This window comes from Saimiri boliviensis, chromosome 6 (assembly GCF_048565385.1).
Source record: "Saimiri boliviensis isolate mSaiBol1 chromosome 6, mSaiBol1.pri, whole genome shotgun sequence".
In the NCBI taxonomy this organism is placed as follows: domain Eukaryota; kingdom Metazoa; phylum Chordata; class Mammalia; order Primates; family Cebidae; genus Saimiri; species Saimiri boliviensis.
In genome coordinates this window covers 35,193,716-35,217,732 of record NC_133454.1, presented here as the reverse complement: position 1 = coordinate 35,217,732, position 24,017 = coordinate 35,193,716, and the positions used below count along the sequence as shown (strand labels likewise).

Genomic DNA, 24,017 nt, shown 5'->3' with positions numbered 1-24,017 from the left:
TCACACCCAGAGTGAGAATCACTAGTACTTATAAGAAATTCTCAACTACTTTAAATGTAGATTATGAGAAGGAACACAGCACTGGTGTTTTCACACTAAAGAAAGTAGAGGTTACGGCCAATGTTTAGTGGCATGTAATTGAACTACAGAGATAGTAGTTTGGGTCAAGATTTTCTATTTCTTTCCTCCAGTTTTAATCTCGTGTGTTATTTCCTATCTTTGGTAGGTCACAAGCTAGATATAATTATGATACCATTTAATCATTTGCTCTAATTTGCATTAAATTGGTTTGAAGTTAAATGTGTCTCAAATTTGTAATACTAATTAATAATTGTACAGTGATCTATTTAAAATTATGTGTTGTAAGTTTAGCATTTTATATTACCATACTATGTGTTCAGAATATTTTCTAAATTGTGAGTTAAGTACCTTGGGAAATTTATAAGCATACCAGGTATTTCAACAAATACATATAGTATAACAACATTTTCCTAACATTTAAAAATTAACTCTACTCTAAAATCATAAGCATCTTAATGCATACCGGCTGTAACACAAGGTCAATTGGAGTCTAGTGAATAAAAATATAAATAAATATGCACTGGATGCATAAAACGTTATGGTTCATGTCACTGCAGAAACATTAAGAGTGATTAGCTATTTGTATAATTTTGCGTTTCATCTCCTGAGAGCTATGAAATCTCCTGAAAAATATTTATAGATTGCAGATATATGTATGTGCAATGTTGTATACCTGTTTTTTCAAGTCTAAGTAATAGATGCATAAGCTATATTTCAGTAAATATTAAATAATAAACTTATCTGCTTGATTATAATAGCATTCATTAAAATGTGTATTTCCAACTTCACAGCTGTAAATATTTCTATTTGAAAACTACAATGATACAGGTGAGGAGAAGGAAGGCAGCAAATCACACTGCCTTGTGTGTACCTATGCAACAATCTTTCATGTTCTTCACATGTACCCCCAAACTTAAAATGCAATAAAAATAAAAATAAAAGGAAAACTACAATGAAATCTAGTGTTCTCTTCCATTTTGAGAAACTTCTAAACACCAAAGATAACCTTTTCAATGTTTCTTTCTCATTTTTGATACATTTATCAAATATAGGATTAATAGTTATTTTTTAAATCTTCAAGATATACTTTATATACCAATATAATATTCACCCACTTAAAGCATACAGTTCCCTCATTTTCAATGTATTAAGGTTTGCAAAGTTACCACAATCTAAATTTAGATAATTTTTAATGTTTCCAGCATGCAGAAAAGATAAATATTTAAGTGATGGTTGTACCATTTACACTGATTTGATCCTTACAGGTTATATGAAGGTATTAAATTATCACAAGTATTCTGAAAATATGTACATGTATTATGTATCAATAAAAACAAACAGCATACCATTTATTAGTCACTTTCAATTTCTTCCTCTAAGTTAAATAATTTTTGGTATACAACAGAAAATAATAATTTTTTATCTTTTTATTTCTATAAGGTCAGAAATGATGCCTTTCTTTCATTAATGACTTCATTGAATTGTATTTTCTTTATTTTGGTCTTGGTTATTTTAGCTCAGTATTTGCCCATTTTGCTCATCTTTTCATCGAACCATCTTTTGCTTTCATTGATTTTCACTACTGTTTTTATATTTTCTGTTTCTAATTTTTCAGCTATAATATTTATTTTTTCTTCTTTTTGCTTTTAACTTTGTTTACACTTCTTTTCTTATTAAGTTTGAAGATTATTTATGTAAAATCCTTCATCTTTCTAAATATAGGAATTTAAAAATATGAATTTCTCTCTACAAACTGCTACAAATGTATCTGATAAGTTTGACATATTGCGTTTTTCTTTTCATTCACTTCAAAGTATTTTATAACTCCTACTGAAGCTTTTTGTCTTTGGCCCACAGGTTTTTTAGCAGTGCATTATTTTCAAATATTTATTATTATTTTTTAAATAAAATACTTTTACTACTTATTAAACATTGACATAAAGGTGAGCTATCTCTACCTTTAAGAAAGATAAACAAAAACAAGATACAATAATTACCCAACTCTTGGGTTTATTTTTGTTTATTATTACTCTTTTATTTTATTTATTTTTTTTTTTTTTGAGTCAGAGTCTCACCCTGTTGCCCAGGCTGAAGTACAGTGGCACGACCTTGGCTCACTGTAAACTCTATCTCCTGGGTTCAAGCAATTCTCCTGCCTCAGCCTCCCAAGTAGCTGGGATGACAGGCACCCACCATCATTCCTGGCTATTTTTTTTTTTTTTTTTGTCTCATAGAAGATTTATTGATCAGTTAACAATCACAAGCCAGATGGGAGGAACACCAGTTCCTTTTCTTTTTCTTTTTATTATTTTATTTTATTTATTTATTTATTTTTTTATTGTATTTTAGGTTTGGAGGTACATGTGAAGAACATGCAAGATTGTTGCATAGGTACACACATGGCAGTGTGGTTTGCTGCCTTCCTTCCCCTCACCTGTATCTGTCATTTCTCCCCATGCTATCTCTTCCCATCTCCCAACCCCTCCTCCCTCCCCCATTTCCCCCCAACGGACCCCAGTTTGTAGTGATCCCCTCCCTGTGTCCATGTGTTCTCATTGTTCAGCACCTGCCTATGAGTGAGATCCCATTACTGGGTATATATCCAAAGGATTATAAATCATTCTACTATAAGGACACATGCACACAAATGTTCATTGCAGCACTGTTTACAATAGCAAAGACCTGGAACCAACCCAAATGCCCATTGATGATAGACTGGATAGGGAAAATGTGGTACATATACACCATGGAATATTATGCAGCCATCAAAAACGATGAGTTTGCGTCCTTTGTAGGGACATGGATGAACCTGGAAACCATCATTCTCAGCAAACTGACACAAGAGCAGAAAATCAAACACCGCATGTTCTCACTCAAATATTTAAATTTTAAAATTATCTTCTCTTTTTCATTTTTAATTTAGTTATATTCTGTTTTGAGGTCATACTTTGTATGCTTCCAATCATTTTAAATTTATTTACGATTGTCACATGGCCTAACTTATGGTCTATCCAGAAGAAAGTTTTATGCACATTAAGAAAAATGTGCATTTTTCTGTTATTGAGTAGAATGTTCTATAAATAACTATGTAGACTAATTGCTTTATGGAAGTGTACACATCTTCTACTTTCTTGTTTATCTTCCGCCTGGAGGTTCTATACATTATCAAAATAGGGTTATATTCTTCAGCTATTTTTTAATTGTCTGTTTTTTTCTTTCAATTCTTTTGCTTTTGCTTCAGATATATTCAGACATTGTTGTTAGATGCATAAATGCTTATAATTATCATATCTTCCTGATGAATTTTTTTATAATGCAATGTCCATCTTTCCTCCAGTAACAATATTTGTCTCATAATTAATTCAGTCTAATAGTATAGGCATTCCAGTTCTCTTGATTCCATCTTAAATGCCATAACTACTATCATTTTACATTTGACTTATTTGTGTCTTCAGATCTAAAGTGTATCTCTCTTGCAAAAACTTGGATTTTTTAAAATCTTTTTTTTTTCAGTTCAGCCAATCTCTGCTCTTTGATTGGGGTGTTTATTTTTATATTTAATGTTATTCATAACGTAGAATTTGAATATACCATTTTACTACTTGTTTTCTATGTATTATTTCTATTCTTAGATTCTTGCCTACTTTTGTGTGAAATATATACTTCTAGTATTTCTTTTTTAATTTTTTACCATATTTTTGAGTTACTTTAATACGGTCTGTGCTGGGAGTTACAATTAACACCTTGATGCAATCCAATCTGAATTGATACCAACTTAATATCAATAATATTCACTCCAATATACCTTTGACACTGTCCTCCACTTTTACTATTAGGGCCATACAAAGTACATTTTTATATATTATAACCCCTCTACACAATAACACTACAATTATTGCTTGATGTAGTTGTCTTTTTGAATAGTCAGGAAAAGGAAAGCATCATTTTTTACAAGTTTACACTGTCTTTTACGATCTCTGTAGAGTTATTTTTACCTGCTTTTTTTGTTTCTTCATATGTATTTGAGTTACCATCTACTGCTCTTTCAGGTCAACCTGAAGGATTCTCTTAATTATTTTTTGGGGGGCATATCTTCTGGTGATTAACTCTTTCAATTGTTTGTTTGTTTTAAAACCAGAGATATCTTAATTCCTCCCTTATTTTTAAAAGAGAGCAGAGTTGAATACAAAAATCATGATTGAAAGTCTTTCATTTAACACATTGAAAGAAAACTACAGGCAAATATCCTGATGAACATAGATACAAATATCCTCAACAAAATACAAGCAAACTAAATTCAACAGGATATCAAACAAATAATACACCATAATCAAATGAGTATATTCCAGGTATGCAAGGATGGTTCAACAAGTACAAAACAATAAAGGTGATCACCACATAAACAGAATTAAAAATAAAAATTATATAGTTATCTCAATAGATGTAAAATGAAGCATTAGATAAAATACAGCATCTCTCATGATAAAAATTGTCAACAAACAAGGCATGAGAAGAAACATACTTCAAAATAATAAAACTATATATGACAAACCCATAGGTATCATAGTCAATGGAGGAAGAGTTGAAAACATTCCCCTTAAGAATTGAAACAAAACAAGGATGCCCATTTTCACCAGTATGATACAATTGGAATTCCTAGCCAGAGCAATCAGGGAAGAGAAAGAAATAAAAGGTATCAAAATTGGAAAATAAAAAGTGAAGCTATTTGTGTTCATTGATGACATGGTCTTATACTTAGAAAACCCTAAAGACTCCTCCAAAAGTCTTCTAGATTTCATCAATGATGTCAGTAAAGTTGCAGGATACAAAATGAAAGCACAAAAATCAGTAGCAATTCCATACACCAATAACATTGGAACTGAAAATCAAATCCAAAACTCAATTCCATTTACAATTTCTACAAGAAAAAACATCTAGGAATACATTTAACCAAGGTAGTAAAAGATCTCTACAGAGGGAATTATAAAACACTGCTAAAAGAAATCATAAATGATACAAACAATAGGAAATACATCCCGTGCTCGTTAACTGGAAAAATCAGTATCATGAATATGACCACGCTGCCCAAAGCAATCTACAGATTCAACGTTACTCCTATCAAATTACATATATCACTTTTCACAGCATTAGAAAAAACAAACCTAATATTCATATGGGACCAAAACCAAGCCAGAATAGCCAGAGCAATTGTAAGCAAAAAGAACAAAGGTGGAGACATCACATTGCCAGAGTTCAAGTTGTACTATAAGGCTAATAGCAACCAAAACAGCATGATACTCGTATGAAAATAGACACACACATCACTGAAACAGAATAGGTATTCTAGAAATAAAACCTCATATCTAGAACTAATTGATCTTGAAAAAATACATAGTAAAAAAGGACACCCTATTCAACAAATGCTGCTGGCAAAAATGGAGAGCTACACACAGAAGAATGAAACTGGACCCATGCCTCTCACCATAGTCAACAAGTAACTAAAGATGGATGAAAGACTTAAATTTAAGTCTGTAAATAATAATGCTAGACAAAAATCTAGTAAATACTCTTTTCAGTATTGGCCTAGGCAAATAATTTATGACTAAATCCTTTAAAGAAAATGCAACTAAAACAAAAAACAAAAAGCAGACATATGGGACTTAATAAAAGTAAAAAATTGCAAACAGAAAAATAAATAACCAACAGAGTAAAGAGGAATCTTACAGAATAGAAAAATATATTTCTACACTATGAAACTGGGCATTTTAGATAATATAACAACTATGTCATCAGATTCTTTCATCTGTTAAAGAAAACTAAATATGGCCTAAAAGGATTCTGTACTTCTATATTTGAATTCTTGTAGATAAACTGCAACCTAGCTTTAATAGTCAGACACATTTGAATGCCTAACAGTATGCACCCATAACAATAGCTGAGTGTTGGCCAATCAAGGTGGCTATTTTTCAACCACAGTTCAATGTTCAAACTGCATTTAAACAGGGCAAAGGCCAAACTGTAAGCAATCTTGCTGTTTCTGTACCTCACTTATGAATCTTGTGTGTCACTTTACTTTCTGTCTATAAATGTGTTCTGACCACGAGGCATCCCAGAAGCCTCTGTGAATCTGCTGTGATTTTGGGGGCTGCCCAATTTGCAAATCATTCACTGCTAATTAAACTCCATCAAATTATTTCTGAAGTTTGTATTTTATCAGATGGTGTCCGAAGTGGGAACTGAAGTGGAGTGTCTAGTGACCCTACGAGTGCTACGTGAACATGCAAGGTACAGGCAGGACCCACTTGTGTTCATTAATTTCTCACAGCCACTGTGGATCACGGTAAGCTCCCTCAGATTTCCAAGCTCTGCAGATTTGTGTTTTTAGCTCAACAGGATTCTTTTAGCAAATGTCTGATCCAAACTGTGTTTGGAGTCACAACAGAAACTGGATTGGGCCCAAGAATGGAATTGTTCCAGGAATGAACTGGCTTGGATCCAGTTAGAGTCCTCTTACATATGATTGGGTCAGAAAGAAACTGGTCGTGAGTAGTCATATTCCAGAGCTTATAAAATTTGTCTTTTGAAAATTCTTAGGGATTTCTGTGTTTTACCCCTTTGTTTGATTTTTCTTGCATGCTGAGGTATGAAAAATCATTGGCTAAGTTAATCAAGAGAACGTAAAAGTGAAGCCAATATTTTAGGTAAAAATGGGATCCTCAGTTTCTGGAAAACTGAGTTCCTTCTGGCTTACACACTAGGTCTGGGAGGAAGCAAAGTCTTACGGAAATGGCAAAATCTTACTAATGATAACTTACAGTGGAATATTCCGAGTGAACAACAATGAACCAAAGCACATTTAAAAAATGAGAGCTGTTGGTAACATCCCTCTTAGCTAAGAATGGATTTGGCACTACAGTATGTCAATTGCTATTCTCTGAAACAATCTGCCTTGCACTCTTGGCTGATGGCTCTGTGTGACAGGATTTGGCATGAATAGGATTACTGACCATGGGGAGCTTTTTCCTCCCTAAAAGGGGAAACTTGAGAGATGATGAGACAAATGGAAAAGATCCCTTTGCTACTGAGAAGCAGCTACCTGAACTTTTCAGTGTCACTGCAATGGGTGAATCCTTCCTGGCTTCCCTGATCATTTTGCCTTCCTCTCTCTTGTTTAATGTCCTTGGGAGCTTGACCTCATAACTGTCTGGCAGTATTCTCTATTAGTCTTCACTTTCCAGGGAACAGGAATTTTAGGATTTATGTCACAGTTAGCTCTAAAAATGATCTTGAGTAGTTAAAAGCCTTGGCAAGTTCAAATTTAACTATTCTAGACTCTATAGAAACTGCTCTGTGCTATAGTTCAGTAGCTAAGACTTTGGTTTTTCACACTGGTGGTCTGAGTTCAATTTCCCCTCTAGGAAGTAAGACCTTTTTGGTTTACTCTTTGCATGATCTTGTCTAGTCTCTTCTCTTCCATGGACTTTCTTAAATTTTCCATTCTCTGAGCACCTGGAAGGTTACCTTCGGTACAATTCAAAAGCCAGAAATATCAGCTGTTTGGCGTGGCTAAAATCAGGTAATAAGAAACTTTAAAAGGACTTAATTAAAGAGTACTAAGGTTAAAAGTCAGTCAGTTTAATTAAAAGTAGATATTTAAGCTCTAACAGCCTTGACTCTTTGAGAAAAACAAAAGGCACCAGAAACCCCTTTCTTGGCCCTGTTCTTCCAAGGGCTCCACCCTAAAACCAATGCTTGGTTCCATGTTCCTGGGAAGACAGTCAAAGCTTCAGGTACATTTGGGTATCTGATGATCCATTTAAATATTTATAAAGGGATTTCATTCAACTGCCATTTGCAGTGCATATTTTGTGGTTATATAAAAGCTTTTCCATGCAAGAGGGCTGATGTTATATAAGCAGATTATGATGCTACAGTATATTTTCACCAGGTAAAGAAAGCTTTTTTTTTTTTTTTTTTTTTTTTTTTTTTTTTTTTTTTTTATGGCTTTCTGAGGACAATCCTTTCACAATCTAGAACTCAAAGATGGGATCTTCTGAGAACATCAGAGAAAGACTGTCCTTGCCATCCTTACTGCAGCAGAATTTCAGAGACTTGAACCTTGGGTTCATAATCTTACAACTGAGAAGGGTCCCTCCACACTCCTGCCACTGTGTACCCATTGGAACCCTTAGGGTAAAACTAAACAGGAAAGTTTCTCCCAGAAGAAGGTGGCATCTTTGATGTGAATACCTTTTCCCAAGATTACAGATGAAGGCTTCTACTCTCACAAGACTCTTATCTTAGAATATTTTTTCTTGTTTATGCCTCTATGAACAATAGAAATTAACAGGGGATCTATTATGTGCATTTATAGGGTATACTTTTGTTTGTGAAGGATACTGCATCAGCCTTATACATGAATAAACTTATGCTTTAATAAATAAAAGATAAAGGCTGAATGTAGGTTAGAAACTTTAGTGGTACATATATTGCCTCATAATCAGTCAAAATTCTTAACCTGCATCCTGGATTAAAGAGAACATTGCCCGGAGGCCTTCAGTCTTTTAGAAGGACATCATCTGTTAGGCCCCTTCACCATGGTTTAGAATAAAACAGGCAATAATTAGAAATGTCTCATTCATGGTGGGCTCTACAGCAAATTCTACTTTAAAGGCTATCATTAAACAACAGACATTAATTTGTCTTGTAAAAGTTAGGCTAAATAATATAATTAGCTAAACAGAAAAGTACTTGTGCAGCTACTCACACTTGTGGCTTATAGAGAAATATATCAAATGTAGATTATTAAAATTTCATTGTAAGGAATTAATGAAAATACCACTTAGTCAAGTGAGTAGACACTTCAACTACCCCATCCTTTAATCTATTTGATTTTATGTCATTTGGTTTACGGGAATCCTGGATAAGGAGCATACTCTAAACTCTTGGTATTATCCTCTCAATAGTCATAACAATCATTTTCCTGGAGTGCTGTGTTCTCTCAAAGGTTTTAAATATTTGGATACAGCCATCTCTAGAACATTAAATGATTTCTCTTCCAGCGGAATGACAGAAGCTGAAAGAAATCTGTGACCAAGAGGACACCATCACTATGAATGCCATTCTGAGACTGGAAACCCAAAATGATGGCAACTGAGAGTGGTGCTAAGGTCTTAAGTTTTGGTCACAATCTCACCTAAGAGAGAAACTGGTCAACACAGTGTATTTATTTTTATAGAAGAGTGGACATGTTAGGGAATAAAAGCAATTTCATAATTATGGCAATTAGTCGAAGCTACATAAATAGCTGAAAAGAGCTCAAGAGAAACTACTGAATCTTGGCAAAACAGTGGTGTTGCTCTATATAGAGTATCCTCATTTCACCTCCATCCATTCTCATTGGCAGAGTAACCAAAATCAGCAGCATTGCAGACAATGGAGAAATACAGCCATGCTTGCAGTTTTGTAAATAGTAGCATCCACAGAGATTGCACTGGATCTGTAGATTGCTTAAGGTAATATAAAATATATAACAATATTACTTCCTTCAATCCATGAACATGGGATATCTTTCCATTATTTTGTGGTTTCTTTCTAAAATTATTTGATCAGTATATTACTGATTTTATTATAGAGGTCTTTCATTCCTCTGATTTAATTTATTCCTAGGCAATGTACTTTTCATACTTATTATAAATGGAATTGCTTAATTGCTTTCTTAATTTCTTTTTCAGATTGTTTGCTGGTGGCACATAGAAATTTTAATGAGTTACGTACACTGAGTTGGTATACTATAACTTTACTAAATTTGTTTATTGGTTCTAACAATTATTTGGTGGCATTTTTAGGTTTTTTAGGTATAAGGTCATGTCTGCAAACAAGGGCAGAAACAAGAGAGACTTTGGAACTGCTAAATATATGAAAATTAAATAGCATGCTCCTGAACAACCAATAAGTTAATTTAAAAATTAAAAATAAAGTTTTAAAGTCTTGGGAAAAAAATGAAAACAACATTCAAAAATCTATGAAATACGACAAAAACAGTATTATGAGGAAAATTTATAGCAGTAAATGCTTACAGTATAAAAGTAAAACAGCCTTCAAATACACAGCCTAACAATCTACATCAAAAAACTAGAAACAGCAATAACATTCCAAATTCAGTATTAGAAGGAAAGGAATCAGAAAGCTAAGACAGAAATAAATAAAATAAAAACTTAAAAAATAAAAAAAAAATCAATGGATTAAAAAGTTGCATTTTTTAAAGATAAAGAAAATTTGCAGACCTTTAGCTAGACTAAGAAAAAAAAAAAGGAAGACACAAATAAATAAAATCTGAGTTAAAAATAAGACATACAAAAAATACAAAAAAAAAATTATACGGAAAAATACAAAAAATCATTAGAGGCTATCATGAACAACTATACACCAAACAATTGGAAAGCCTAGAAGAAATGGATACATTTGTGAACATATACAACCTACAAATAGTAAACCATGATTAAATAGAAAACTTGAACAGACTATAATGAATAATAATATATAAGTAGTAATAAAAGTTCTTTCATCAAAGAAAAGCCCAGGACCCAGTGGCTTTATTGGTAAATTCTACCAAACATTTAAAGAAGAACTAATACCAAATGTACTCCAGTTGTTCCAATACAATCAAGAGGACTGCTTCCAAACTCATGCTACAAGGTTCCCTGCTACCAGAACAAGACAAGCAAGAAACAACAACAACAACAACAACAACAACAACAAACTGCAGTCCAACATCCCTGTTGAAGATAGATGCAAAAATTATCAACAAAATACTATAAAATTCAATTCAGCAAGGTATTAAAAAGATCATTCAGCAGGACCAAGTGGTATTCATCCCAGGGTTGCAAGATGGGCTTTACATAGAGACATTGTGAGATAATATGAAACATCACATTAACAGAATGAAGGACAAAAATCGTATAATCATTTCAATACATGCCCCAAAAGTATTCAATAACATTCAACATCCCTTTATAATAATAAAAAGAAAATGTCTTAACCAACTGCATATAGAAGGAACACAACTCAATATAGGTCCTATATGGCAAGCCCACAGTTAAATTCACATTGAATGGGGGGAATTTAAACCCTTTCCCCTAAGATTTGGAACAAGACACGGATGCTCACTTTCATCACTTTTTTTCAGCATAGTTCTGGAAGTTTTAGCCAGTGCAATTCAACAAGAGAATTGGAACTGAAAAATAAACTGAACATATACAACCTACAAATAGTAAAATATGATGAAATAGAAAACCTGAACAGTCCTTTCCTTTCGTTTTTTACACATAGGTGGTCTTTCCTTTAATTTCAATGGAAAAGTATCTCTTTTTGCATCTCCAGATTTAGTATTACTTTATCCTATCATATTTTTACCTTGCAATACTTCACTACCTTTCAAGGGACTGTTAATGTGGAAGTTTTTTTTTGTTTTTGTTTTTGTTTTTTTGTTTTGTTTTGTTTTGTTTTTGTTGTTGTTGTTGTTGTTTTTTAATTTTCTAAGCTTTTATATGTGTATTCATTTTATTTATACCAGTCAAAGGCCTTTTCACTTCTATTGAGATGACCATGAATATATACATTGTTCTTTTATTTTTGCCAGAATGAAAGTGCTATTGCTATACAAATCTTAAATTACATTAGTACTGTTTCTAACAACCATTTAAATTTATGAATCTGACATTTCTGAGAGTACTTTCCTGCTCATATAAGCAAAGTACTAAAAGTGGAAGTTAATGATCAACTTTGTTATGTTAAATATTGTAACATTTTTAAAAGCAACAGTAGCATCGATCCACTTTGCAAAAATCACAGCATGATTCAAAATTTCAGTATTGCCACTTATTTGCATTCTTTCTTCTCACCTGTTTTTTTTTTCTTTGTATGAATAAATCTTCAGAGCAGATGGTGGAAGATTATCAATAAAAGGCGTTATTAGACTCAGTGTGAATCCGCTAGGCTCAGTCAACATGCATTTCTCAGCCACAGGCTCAATTATTACATTCAAAACAAATATTTTCCGTTGTAGGAACTTTCTGGGTGGAACAGCTAAACTTGTTTCCTTATGGACTAAAGAACTAAGTATTCACTTTTCTGAGATAACCACACATTATATGATATATAAATTATATAATTGTGTACTTTTATGTTAATATCACATTTATGTTAATGAATCATTATATTTTTCATGTGTGTTTTAGAATCATGTCTGTAGAAAGCACATTTTTTAGAAATAAAATCAGAAATTTATATCTAACTAAAACATAAAATAACGAGGCCAAAGGTAGTTAGAAAAGACAACTCCTATAAGAAAGAGCATGGCAAATGCTGCTTTAAACAATGTATTAGCCATTTAATATTATGTGTATTTACTGATGTTATTCCAGTATAATAAAGATATAAGTCAACCCATTTTTGCAACAATACCATCCTTAATAAAATATTAAGAAGTGGTCTTTGAAAACATCTTTTTAAATTCTTCATTAAGACAAATGAAGAAAGTGAGAAATAGAAATAATAATATGTGCAATATATTTATCCAAATATGTCCTCACTAGAAAATGTTTTAGTTTTAACAAAATAGTCTCTCACGTTTTTACAGTATGATTATTTCATTTGTTAATTAAATTACAGAATCACATTTTTCATGCCTGTTATTTTTACAGTGCTTCTTATTTATAAATTAGTTATATATTTGGACAGAGTGTGGTGTGTAGCTGTGTATACCTGTTGGTAGCTATTAATGTATTCTAACACATCATAGACTATATTAGATGGAATACCAAGTACAGTACAGTTAATGCTATAATAATAGTCATATAAAAATGATATATAATTGTCAGAGTTAGTGAATGTTAGTGAATGTTCACCAAACCAACATTTCACCAGTGATTACAGGAAGAAGCAATTAAACATGGAAATTAAATATGAAATTTAACAAGAATCTTTGTAGCACATAAAGGATGGAGTCTGAAAGCTTATTGGTGATGTACCTTTCAATTCCATTGATAGAGAATATACTTAATAATCATTTTGGAAATATAGTCTCATTATATCCTACATAAAATAAACTGCCAGTTGTTAGAAAAGTAATGCACTTCTTCCCTACTCGATCTTCAGTCCAAACAAAGGAATGATGTAATATCTCTTTCTATAGTAAATGTAGAATGAAAAAAGAAACACCACCTCTCTGTGTTACCTCCAGATAACTCTGATGAGGCTGCCCACAGAAAGTTTCTAGTAATCTTAAATCACTTTGGAGAGTACTTGTGTTTTCTCAATTTTGTGGGACCTTTAAGAATTCCCGAGGGTGTGTGGCTTTCTTTCTGGTCAGATATGAATATAAATTGTTACAAAACAAAGAATAATCATAATCAGCTTCTTTCGAGTTACAAACACAAGTATTTGCATTCACTTTATGCTATTTATGAAATGCCTCCATGCAAGCTTCTGTATCTTCTACTTTAAAACAAGGAAAACACCAATTTCCCCAGCAACTTTATGAGGGTTACATGAATTAAGTAAGGTGGCAAGCACTCAGTAAGTATTCAGTATATAAGGGTTCTAAGTTTATTTTATTTTTAGGGGGTATAATTTTAAATATGAAGGACAATGATTGAGGAAGTATTAAAAAAATCCAGAGTTTATTTTTAATAACTTTAGATGTAGCAAAATGTCTTTATACAATTTGAGAAAAAGAGAAATATTATCAATATGATTATTAGAAAAGCATTTGTATTTTTAAAGTGCTTAGTAGTTTAACTTCACAAAGAAACTATAATCATGCATATGAGAAAACCTTCCATGTTAAGCCAAGACGACTAGAAAAAGAGCTATCCCATTCACAGTCCTGCTAAGTGTTACAAAATTTAATGATGAGAAAACACATTCATTTCAAAGTCTAGTTCCATCAATTCATTCATAGCCATGTAAAATAGAACTCGTTTACAGTGATCAACACTTGTTGAGAAATGTCCTTGAAAATTTGAGACATTTGAGACATACTTGATATATGAACATATGAGATATATCAAGAGATAAAAAGGAGTCTGGAAGACTAAAAGCTGCTCTAGAAAAAGAGGTAGAAGCTCTATAGAGAATCAAAAAACTGTCTTAATAGATGAGGAAGAATTAAAGAAAAAAAAGTTCCTGTGACCATTCTGATTTTCAAAGTATAATGGTGGTAATTTGCAGAAGACTGAATACATAAAATAATAGAAGAATATTTCAAACATCAGAGACAATAAGAAAGGAAAACAAACAAACAAACAAACAAAAAACAACATTTTAGTTGAGCATATTGGTGCCCATCCAAATGAATAAAGTTTGCCAGTGAAGAAGTGGGAAAAGATATTAAGTAGGTAACTGTTAATAGCAATGCGTATACTCTGATCTCCCAGTAATGTGATCTTCCTTTTGAGATGACCTGAGAATGCTAAAATGTTTAAGATGTGTATGTACCTTACGTGTATCAACAGTGTAAAAAAATAAGAAAACTACTTCTTTTCTAGCCAAACAGTCTACACCTATTCCCTCCTAATGAATGTAAGTCTTCTGAATATTTAAATGGCCTCAATAAGAAATAAAGGCACAAAAATTAATGAACCATAAGTAATAACAAAGAAATATCTGGTACAGTTGCAAAGAAAGGAAGATAATAGTATAATGAATCTTTATTAGTCCAGACAATATGTTAGGTGCTTTCTTATGTATTATCACATCATAGTAACTTTGAAAAACTAAATCTAAGTGTTTATCTAGATTATAGAGACAAGGAATTGAGAATCAGAAAATAAGTCTTTAAGAAAAAACTGTAGTAAACAGTGGAGCTGGGAAGGAAATCTAAATCTGACTGTTTACATGCTACTCTTTCATGGTATCTCCATGAGGATCTGGGAAATAAATACACAGACAACTCCCAAGTCCCAAAAAAGATGCTTCCATACTGTAGAGATTATAGATAAGTATGAGTATATTCACAAACTAGTAAAACACCGACTCAGATGTATTAGCTCTTTAAATTATCCCTTTAAAGATATTTATTATAATTAATTTTTCAAAATAATAGCTCATTTTATTTAAGCAAGGGTGCTTTAATGAAATTTGTTCTGATAGAGCCTTTGAAGTGAATTTAGTTTTCATGTTAAGTGTGAGACTTGACAAGCATAGAGACACAAGTATTCTATTCCTTTGTAGATAATGAAACTAGAAATGACATTACACTAATCAAAAACAGAACTTCATTAAAGCTGTAGTCATCATCCATGGTGATTATAAAGTGTGATGAATGACACTCAACCAAATTATGTGTCTTGAAATTGACACACAATAACACTAAGATCAATTACATCATTGGACAGCTCAAGATGGTATCAAATACTATGATAAGGGCATAATCTAAAATTATCATTTACAAGAGACTGAATTGCTACATTATTTTAATATCAGTAGATTAACAGCATGATACAATCACATCATTTTCAAAACCAGAAAAACATTTGAACATTCTAGAAAAACTTCTTGCAGTACTGCTCACAGAGTTGACTTCTAATTGGCTAAATTTCAGTGAGTATCCTAATTGGCTGGCTCCAGATATGCTTTAATGACAATACAATTTTGCAAAAAAAAAAAAAAAAAAAAAAAAAAAAAAAAAAAAAAAAAAACCTGCTTATATATAGCAAACAATTTGCTTTCATATATTTCACAAGCTAATTACCCATAATCATTTGGCTCATTTGCTTATACACATTTTTGCTTATGCTTGGATGTCAGCAAGGAAAAATACAAAGAAAACAGATTTTTTTCTTGTTCATTTTTCCATGTAAGCATAGACATCTGCAGCACAGTGCTGACAAAAACACTGAACATACCAGAGTGAAGAGGAAGATACGCGTCCTTGAGAATGTTGAACTAAACAAGAAGAGCATTTGATTCTTGCAATTGGAACAACAATCCTTCTACTCCTATTCCTCTTTTCCCTTCTTTCTTCATTTATCTTATTCCCTGTTTTTTTCCTCTTCTTTCTCCCCCTTCTCCTCCCTCTTTTAACTTATAATTACTATACTTTAGATATTAGAGAGATGTGAGTTGGTCATATTAGAATAATTTAAAAAGTATTAATGTCCTTATATAATATTATAGGGTTACATTTTCACTGGTTCTTAATAGTATGTATATTCAAAGTATACACTGAGAAACACATGACAATTTAATGCATTCACCATGATTCTTTGAGTGTCAACTATTAAATTCCTCAAAGTAATTCACAGACACTGAATCATATTATAATGTTTGATCCTCTATATTCTCATGTAATCCACTTGTAGTAGGAAAAGATTATTGGGACAGTATAATTTGGATAAGCAATAGCTTTAAGGATGCAATTTCTTAACCTCTCTGCTTGTAAGTATTGTTCTTTGTGAATAATGAGAGGGAAGGATATATAAATAATGAGAGACAGCCTTATAAGTAGAACTGGATCTGAAAGACACTACTTTTTCTGGATAAAGCTACAGTATTTTTTCTAACTTCTTAAAACATTCTTTTAAACTATCAAGGAGGCATCTTTATCGCTCTGGTCAATGTCCAGGATGACACATAATAATACTCTTTTAGATTCATTAAATAAAACATAGTTCCTAATTGAATAGATAAAATGAAATGAAATATGAATGTCAACAAGTTTGACCACCTAAGTGCTATGCTTACAGTATTCAGAGTTTTTACATAGCTTCTGCTTTAAATGTTGCCAGTGAAGGAGCACTAGTCACCTTGCTGTCTTTTCCACATGACAGCCTTTTAAATGTTGAAAGACCTTTATCATGTTTCCCCAAAACTTCACTTTCCAGGCAGTGCATATACAATTTCTTCAAAATTATAAAGCTATTGTTGAAAGAGTTATGTTTGACATATTCAAAATTCAGAGGATAACAACCTTAGTATAGGTTTTGGAAAACTACTAAGATAGTACAGCTTGGTCAAGATTTGCAAGTTTTAAAAATGTGGTATATTTTTAAATTGTTCCAAAGTAGTAACATATTTTTACTTTCAATAATTTAGTTTAAACCTTTTCTTACGCTACAAAGGTTCTTTTTGTATTTAATATTTAAAAGGCTTATTTTCTTTGCTTGAACATATAAATCAAGATGTACTGTGAAGTAATTTTTATTTTTATGGATGATTACATTCAGCTCCAGGAAACAAGAAAGTATTCTTATAGCAAAAATGTCTAAATATTAAGCTTCTTTTGTTAACATATTTGATATCTGCTGACCTAAAATTTTAGGGATTTGGACAGCATTGATATCCTATGTGTTAAGGAGTTTAAATGATTTCTTAAATAACCAGACTTATTTAAATATTGTTTATAACATCAAGTCTCTCACAAAATCCGTGACTAATATGTTATTCACATTCTCCTTATCCCTCTTGGAATATAAGACAACTCTGATGTGAACAGCTGTACTATAGTTTGTCAAGTTCAAAATTGTGCTGAAGCAGGTTTTTACCTCACTCCCAGAATTTCTATTTCTGTAGGTTTTACTTCCTTAGCAGCTTAGGATGTTAGATGAGCTGGAAATGGGACCACAGCTATCTAAATAGCAGGTCCAAGTAGTAGGTTGAGTTCAGGAAAAAATTGTGTGTGTAACACATATGTAGGAGATGACAACTGAAACAGAGTGGGTAGCTCCTCCATCTTTTTGTATAACAACAGAAGATTTTGCCAACTCTGCTTCTCTCTGATAGTAATAATAGAAAGCAAGAGAAGTGGAAATACTTTCTAAAGTAAATGGAAAAATATGAAGATTCTGTCACCCTTTTCTCTCTTTTTTTGAATTATTTCACTTTTGAGAGGGAGTCTCACTGTCATCCAGGCCGGAGTGCAATGGCGCGATCTCACCTCACTGCAACCTCCGCCACCCGGATTCAAGGGATTCTCCTGCCTCAGTCTCATGAGTAGCTAGGATTACAGGCACCCACCACCATGCCCAGTTAATTTTTGTATTTTTAGTAGAGATGGGGTTTCACCATGTTGGTCAGGCTGGTCTCGAACTCCTGATCTCAGATGATTTGCCTGCCTCAGCCTCCCGAAGTGCTGGGATTACAGGCATAAACCACCACACCTGGCCTTTCTCTGCTTTTCATATGCATTTTTCATCATCATGAACTCCTCTGTGCGTCCACAACTTCCTACTGAGCCATATAATTCATGCTGACCACGGCTACTATTTACATTCAATTTCTCTACTACAGCACAAGGCAATGGTATCCTCACTTCTACTTTTATCTTTATCTTGAACACATCTTTCTCCTTATGCATTCTCTGCTTATTTAAATCTTATTAACGACCATGGCCTTATTTGCTAAATCTTCCATTTTAAAATATGGCACCCTACCTTAGTAGACATCAAAACAAGGGAACACATGCAAATATAAATAAATCTTCCCTCTTCATGAAATTTCATACTATTTCTGCTGCATCTAGACACTGATTGCTGATGGAAGGAGTGGAGTTAGGAAAAAAAAAAAAAAAACTCTTGGAGAATTATTATTTATTCAACAATGACTGTTTCTAAATGGAGATTTTTAACACTAATGGAAGTGATGTAAGTTAGTTGGCAGGTGTTAATTCCAATAAATCTTTCTCGTAGTATAGTAGATGTGTAATAACAAAATACATTAGTTAAAGAAAATAAAGAAACTCATTTACCTGGCACTTCTGAGTCCAGAGTAGAAATCTGAGAACTCACTAGGAGCCCACCTGGAAGACAGGGGGGCAGCAGAGGAAACTTTACACTCAAATTCATATTTTCTTTATTGTCACTTTCTAGATTTTCCAAAGTAACTATAAAAATTGTACATTTTATTAAAAATTTTAAAAATAGATATTTATATATATGGAGATCCATGCTTTAAGTATCCAGTATATTTTTAACTTGATGGGTTTATGAAAAAAATTAACCAAAAGCAAGACAAGAAAGAAGCAGGTCTTCTTCATTTCCAGGAAATGTTAATTCTTTCCTATGTGATCTCTACATATTTTTCTATTTATTTGTCTACTATCCAGCAGCATGAGTTGAAAGTAAAATAAAAGTAGCTGGACATGTGGTCATTATCTATTTCTATGAAGAGTTGACATCAGCTGAGTCTTTTAGGGAAGACTAGCATTTAAATAACTAACTATAACTTACTAGGCCAATATCCTTGGTCATAATATCATCCTAAACAGAACACATGCACACGCACACACACACGCACACACACACACCACTCATCTGTGGGGAAAACAATTCTGAGAGATAATTATTAAAGGAATTATTTCTTAGAAGAATATACCACTGGTAAATAAGGTAAATAAGAAAATATGTTACAGGTAACGTAAATAAGAAAATTTACAAGGTAAATAAGAAAACATGTCACAGTTGCAGCCACAGACCTTGTACTACAGATATCATTATGGACAGAAAAAGTATTTGAATAATTTATTGATACATACTTGAAAATAAACATTTGTCAAGACCGAACTCTGAAACTGTTAAAATATATCCCATTACATGTTATGTTTGCATGTGTGTGCATGCATGTGTGTGTGTTTAAATTCTGTTATGTTAGTAGAGACTATCGTTCTAGAATTTTGGAGGAATTTAACTCCCAATTAATTCAAAAAGCAATTATACCTCTAGTATGAGACTAGCCTGGTGTTAAGTGCTGGACAAAGCCTAGGAGATTATTTGATAAGAGAACAATAATTCACTGTAAATCTTGGAATGGATATTAATTGCTAGTGCATAGATACATTGATTTATACTAGTTATATGATTTCAGTAACTTTGTTACCATGCTAAAATTTACTTTGAAGATCAGATGCATATGTTTATAATACATACATGCAAAGCAGTCTTGCAAGGTTAACTTACTCCTACTATGAGGCATGCTTCTTTAAATCATTCTAGACAATGGTATCAGTTAACCCTTTTATAAGATTTCTTAGTCATCACTTCCAATGTTTAATATCCTTTCCTAATCCCTTCACTTCAATACAGTTGAGCCTAAATTCACTCACTTTTCTCCTAGAGCAACTGGACATTCCTATAAAGCAAAGCTACTCTTTTCTGTATGATCAACTTTTGTTTTCTACAGCAATTTCATGTCTGTAATAATAATTTCCCTGCTTAGCACAGTGCTAGTCACAAACTAGCAAACAATTGGTCAGGGTTTCACTTTGTAATATAATGCTATAAACTAAACAGAATTTTTGTCATCTAATATGAATATGTCATATATTCATTGAGGCATTTAATTTAGGCTTGACAAAAATGGACTGAATAATTCTCTTTTTTCTCTTTTCTTTCTAAAACTATTCAGATCCTTTTTCTACAACTCTTAAGATAAAGTAGATAAATAGATGGGGAAAACAAAAGCATGTGTGTGTGCACATCTGCAGGTGTGTGTGAGACAGCAACACTGAGAAAGAATGTCACAGACTTTTAGCACTTTTTCAGAAAAATTCTAGCTAAAAATTTTCAGAAGTGTAAACTTTTCACTTTTTTTCTTTTCAAAGGTAATATATTGATACAATAATTGATGAAACCATATGTAAATACTTTAAAGAAAGAACTAAGAGAGTAAGAATCATTCTTTCCAATAGTAGTGGTCACAGCATATGAACTCAGAGAAGGTGATTCTGGCAAACATTGCACATTGACTAATCAAATGACCAGTGGACCATTTCCAACATGCTCTATTTGGCCTATTTCCCCGGGATATCTTGAGTTTGAATTAGCCTTGTGACATTTTTCTGGCTCAAAGACATAATGAGATATGATACGCCTTTGTAAAATTGCAGGAGGCTTTATTTTATTTTAGCTAAAATGGAAAAAAAAAATGATTCTTTCTTCTGTTTGATTGGGGATGTGATGCCCAAGACTATACTCATCTGACAACCACTGGGGAAAGGTCCCTGAGAATTCTACAAATGCCAACTCCCAGATATGACATTACTGACTCCAGATATATTCAAGAATTTAATCTTGGCCTTCAAGACATAGCAAAGTCGCTTAAAAAATTGTTAGACATAAGGTGAATGTGCATTTCCCATTATCCTTGAATTTTACCATAATTTTCATTTTTTTTTTACTTCTGTCTAACCAGTTCATACTTTCTCTCCTCTACTCTTTTGCTCAAGATTTCCTTTACTTGAAATATCAATCCACGCCTAGCAGATCCCATTTTCCTTATCATACATGGAAAAATTTTATTTCTTTTTGTTATTCCTTTAAATTTTTAAGTCTAAACTCAGACGTCATCTTGTCTTCTAAGTGAACCTTACCATAGCATTCAGCATGGCCCCACAATGCTATTATCTATTTCTTTATCTCTGTCATAATAGCTTCTTGTCCATGTCTGTTTACAGGCATATTCACTTGTTTAGTAGATGTTTATGTTCTTGCTTATTTTCCACACTTGAGGCAAGAAAATTTCTCTCATTGTAGGAAAAGGTTTACTGAGTTTATGCACTTTTTTTTTTTTTCAGATCATGAGTAAAATTTTTTGTTTATAAACACTAGAGTAGAGAAAACCAATGGGAATCTGTCTTTCTCAGAGTCATCCTTATGTAGTTTAATACACAGTAAAAATATGAAACAAACAAACAAAAAAAAAACATTTGGTGTAGTACAAATACACTACTTATAGCCTGATAAAAGTAGAAGCTTCTACTTCAGAAAACTCTGATTATAAATTGGATATCCAAGCCCAGATACTCAAAAGTCCTACTTTAAATTCCCAGTGCAAGAAAATCCTTCAATCTTTAATCATTTCCTGGAAATGCTCTAGACATTTTATGAATAAGTGAAGTAACAACATTTTAATAAAACACCTCAAAATAGTTATAAAAGGAACATTAATCAACAAAACATCTAAGCTCTACTCAGAAGAAAATTCAGTATCTTAAAAAATATGATTATATATTGAAATAAATTAAACAACCCCGTAAAAGAAGAGGGAAACACCTGGCAAAGATGCAATAAACTATTGACGACATGGAAGTGATAAAGACAGTGAGTTCCATAAATGAAAGCAGGTGAGTCAGTCAGGACCCAGGGAGAAATATTTAAGGATGCACATATTCCCAGGTGTTGCATAAGCAGGGTCAGGAAGAAACCTGTGAGTGAGTACCACTTAAGTTATGGATAAGATGCTTTAGACATATGTGAGCAAGCACTCACTCCTACCTGATTTTGCACTTATATCAGTGTGACAGCAATTGCCTTCATACGTTTTGAGTCCTTGAATATCTCGTTTGCCTTATCCTAGACGTGGAAATTTTGTTTCATTGTATTTATATGAGAGTTTCTTTATTATTCTGGTTTGGGGTTTTTGCTTTCTGTATCTGAAAATTCCTTTTATCTTTGAGGATAATTTCTAGCCACAATCATATTAAATAAAAACTCTGATCATTTTCTTCTCCTCTCTTTGCTTTCTCTTTGTCCTTTCTGAATCGTTAATTAGATCTTTTAATTCTATTCAGTAACCTATCTTTGACATTTTTCTTGTTGTCTATGCTTATTCTAATTAATATCTTCAAATTTATCTTCAGGTTTAGTAATTGTATTCCTTGGTTATTAATCTACAGATCAATCCATCCAGTAATTTTTAAACTTTTGTGATTTACTAGAAATTCTATGTGATTCTTTTTTGAATCTTCATGTCTCTTTTTCTTTATTTCTTTGATTCCTTGGTGTTGTTGTATATAATGCAAATGTAAATATATCACATTCAATATAATTAACTATTAACTAATAATTATTAATAACTTGGTGACCTAATTCATTCTTATATTATTTCTGCTGACTTCAAGAATAGTCCACTATGTCCTGGTGCTCGTAAAACATTACTATTAACTTTAGATTATGTACTTGTAATTGGCTTATTACTGGTTCATATCTATAAAAATTATTTGGGGCTTGGATTGAGGATACATTCCTCCAGAAAACATATGTAATCTCAAATTGCTTTAAAATAATTTAACAGCTTAAAATTTCCTAGACTATAAAAAAACTTTATACACCTGAGTTCCTCAAAACCATCAGAGATTGAGTGTATAAAATTTCAGGGTGGAGGTCTGGTTTGCTCATATTTTTTTTTAACCTAGAACACAGGTAAACGTATGTTTCCATATTGTTTTTCTTGCTGGCAATTGAATTTTCTCTTAATCAAACTTTTCATTGAATATGCACTTTTTTAGTTTCCTAACTTTATTTGGGGTTTGGTTTTGGCATTCTACCTTAGGTAGGCCCAAAATCATGTCACTTGTGATCCTTTGGCTAAATTACTTTGATACTATTAAAACACCTTTCTAATTTAGATAGAAAAAGCCCTCATTTATTTCTCATTGTTTTTATCAATTACTTTTAATTTATTTCATATGCGTTAAAATTCACAAAATTCTATTTATTCATTTGGTTTTGGGGTACCTCTTCTCCCTAATTTAAATCCCATGAGCAAAAAATTCTACTTTTTCTTTCATATTTATATTGCCATTGTTCAACTCAGAACCTAAAATGAGTAGGTATACAAATGTATTTCAGAAATAGATGAAGCAATTCCTTTGTAAATATACACTATTTTCAAATTAAACTACTTATCTTTTAATTAAAGAAAACTATATTACCTTTAAATATATCTTGATTTTTGTTTTCCTTTTTCTGAATAGATTGTAAAGAACAGATATATTATGTTTTGCTGGAAACCTCAAATTGTATTTCCCCCTTTTCCCCCATGATGCAGATATTTAAAACATCAAACCCACACTCCGTGCCTTCAGGTGAAAGCACTGAGCTACCTTTAATTACTGACAATATACACTTTTGTGCAAAAGCTGTATTACTTTTGATTGG

At 32.2% G+C, this 24,017-nt stretch overlaps 1 protein-coding gene and 1 long non-coding RNA gene across 4 annotated transcripts in view; one reads left to right on the top strand and one right to left on the bottom strand.

Annotated features, from left to right (window-relative positions):
* Window positions 1–24,017, bottom strand: part of CNTN5 (contactin 5) — a 1,375,758-nt gene that overhangs the window by 1,094,286 nt on the left and 257,455 nt on the right. Inside the window, exon 2 of one of the 2 annotated variants that reach the window (XM_074400462.1) lies at window positions 18,830–18,880. The exons of the other annotated variant lie outside the window; for it this stretch is intronic. The gene's annotated coding sequence lies outside the window, so the exon portion shown is untranslated. The remainder of the gene's footprint in view (window positions 1–18,829; window positions 18,881–24,017) is intronic. 2 annotated transcript variants of the gene reach the window in all.
* LOC141584812 (uncharacterized) overlaps window positions 1–24,017 on the top strand; it is a 252,608-nt gene that overhangs the window by 162,412 nt on the left and 66,179 nt on the right. The window contains exon 1 of one of the 2 annotated variants that reach the window (XR_012518009.1): window positions 11,099–11,115. The exons of the other annotated variant lie outside the window; for it this stretch is intronic. This is a non-coding gene — a long non-coding RNA (uncharacterized LOC141584812). Of the gene's footprint in view, window positions 1–11,098; window positions 11,116–24,017 lie in introns of those variants that run through there. 2 annotated transcript variants of the gene reach the window in all.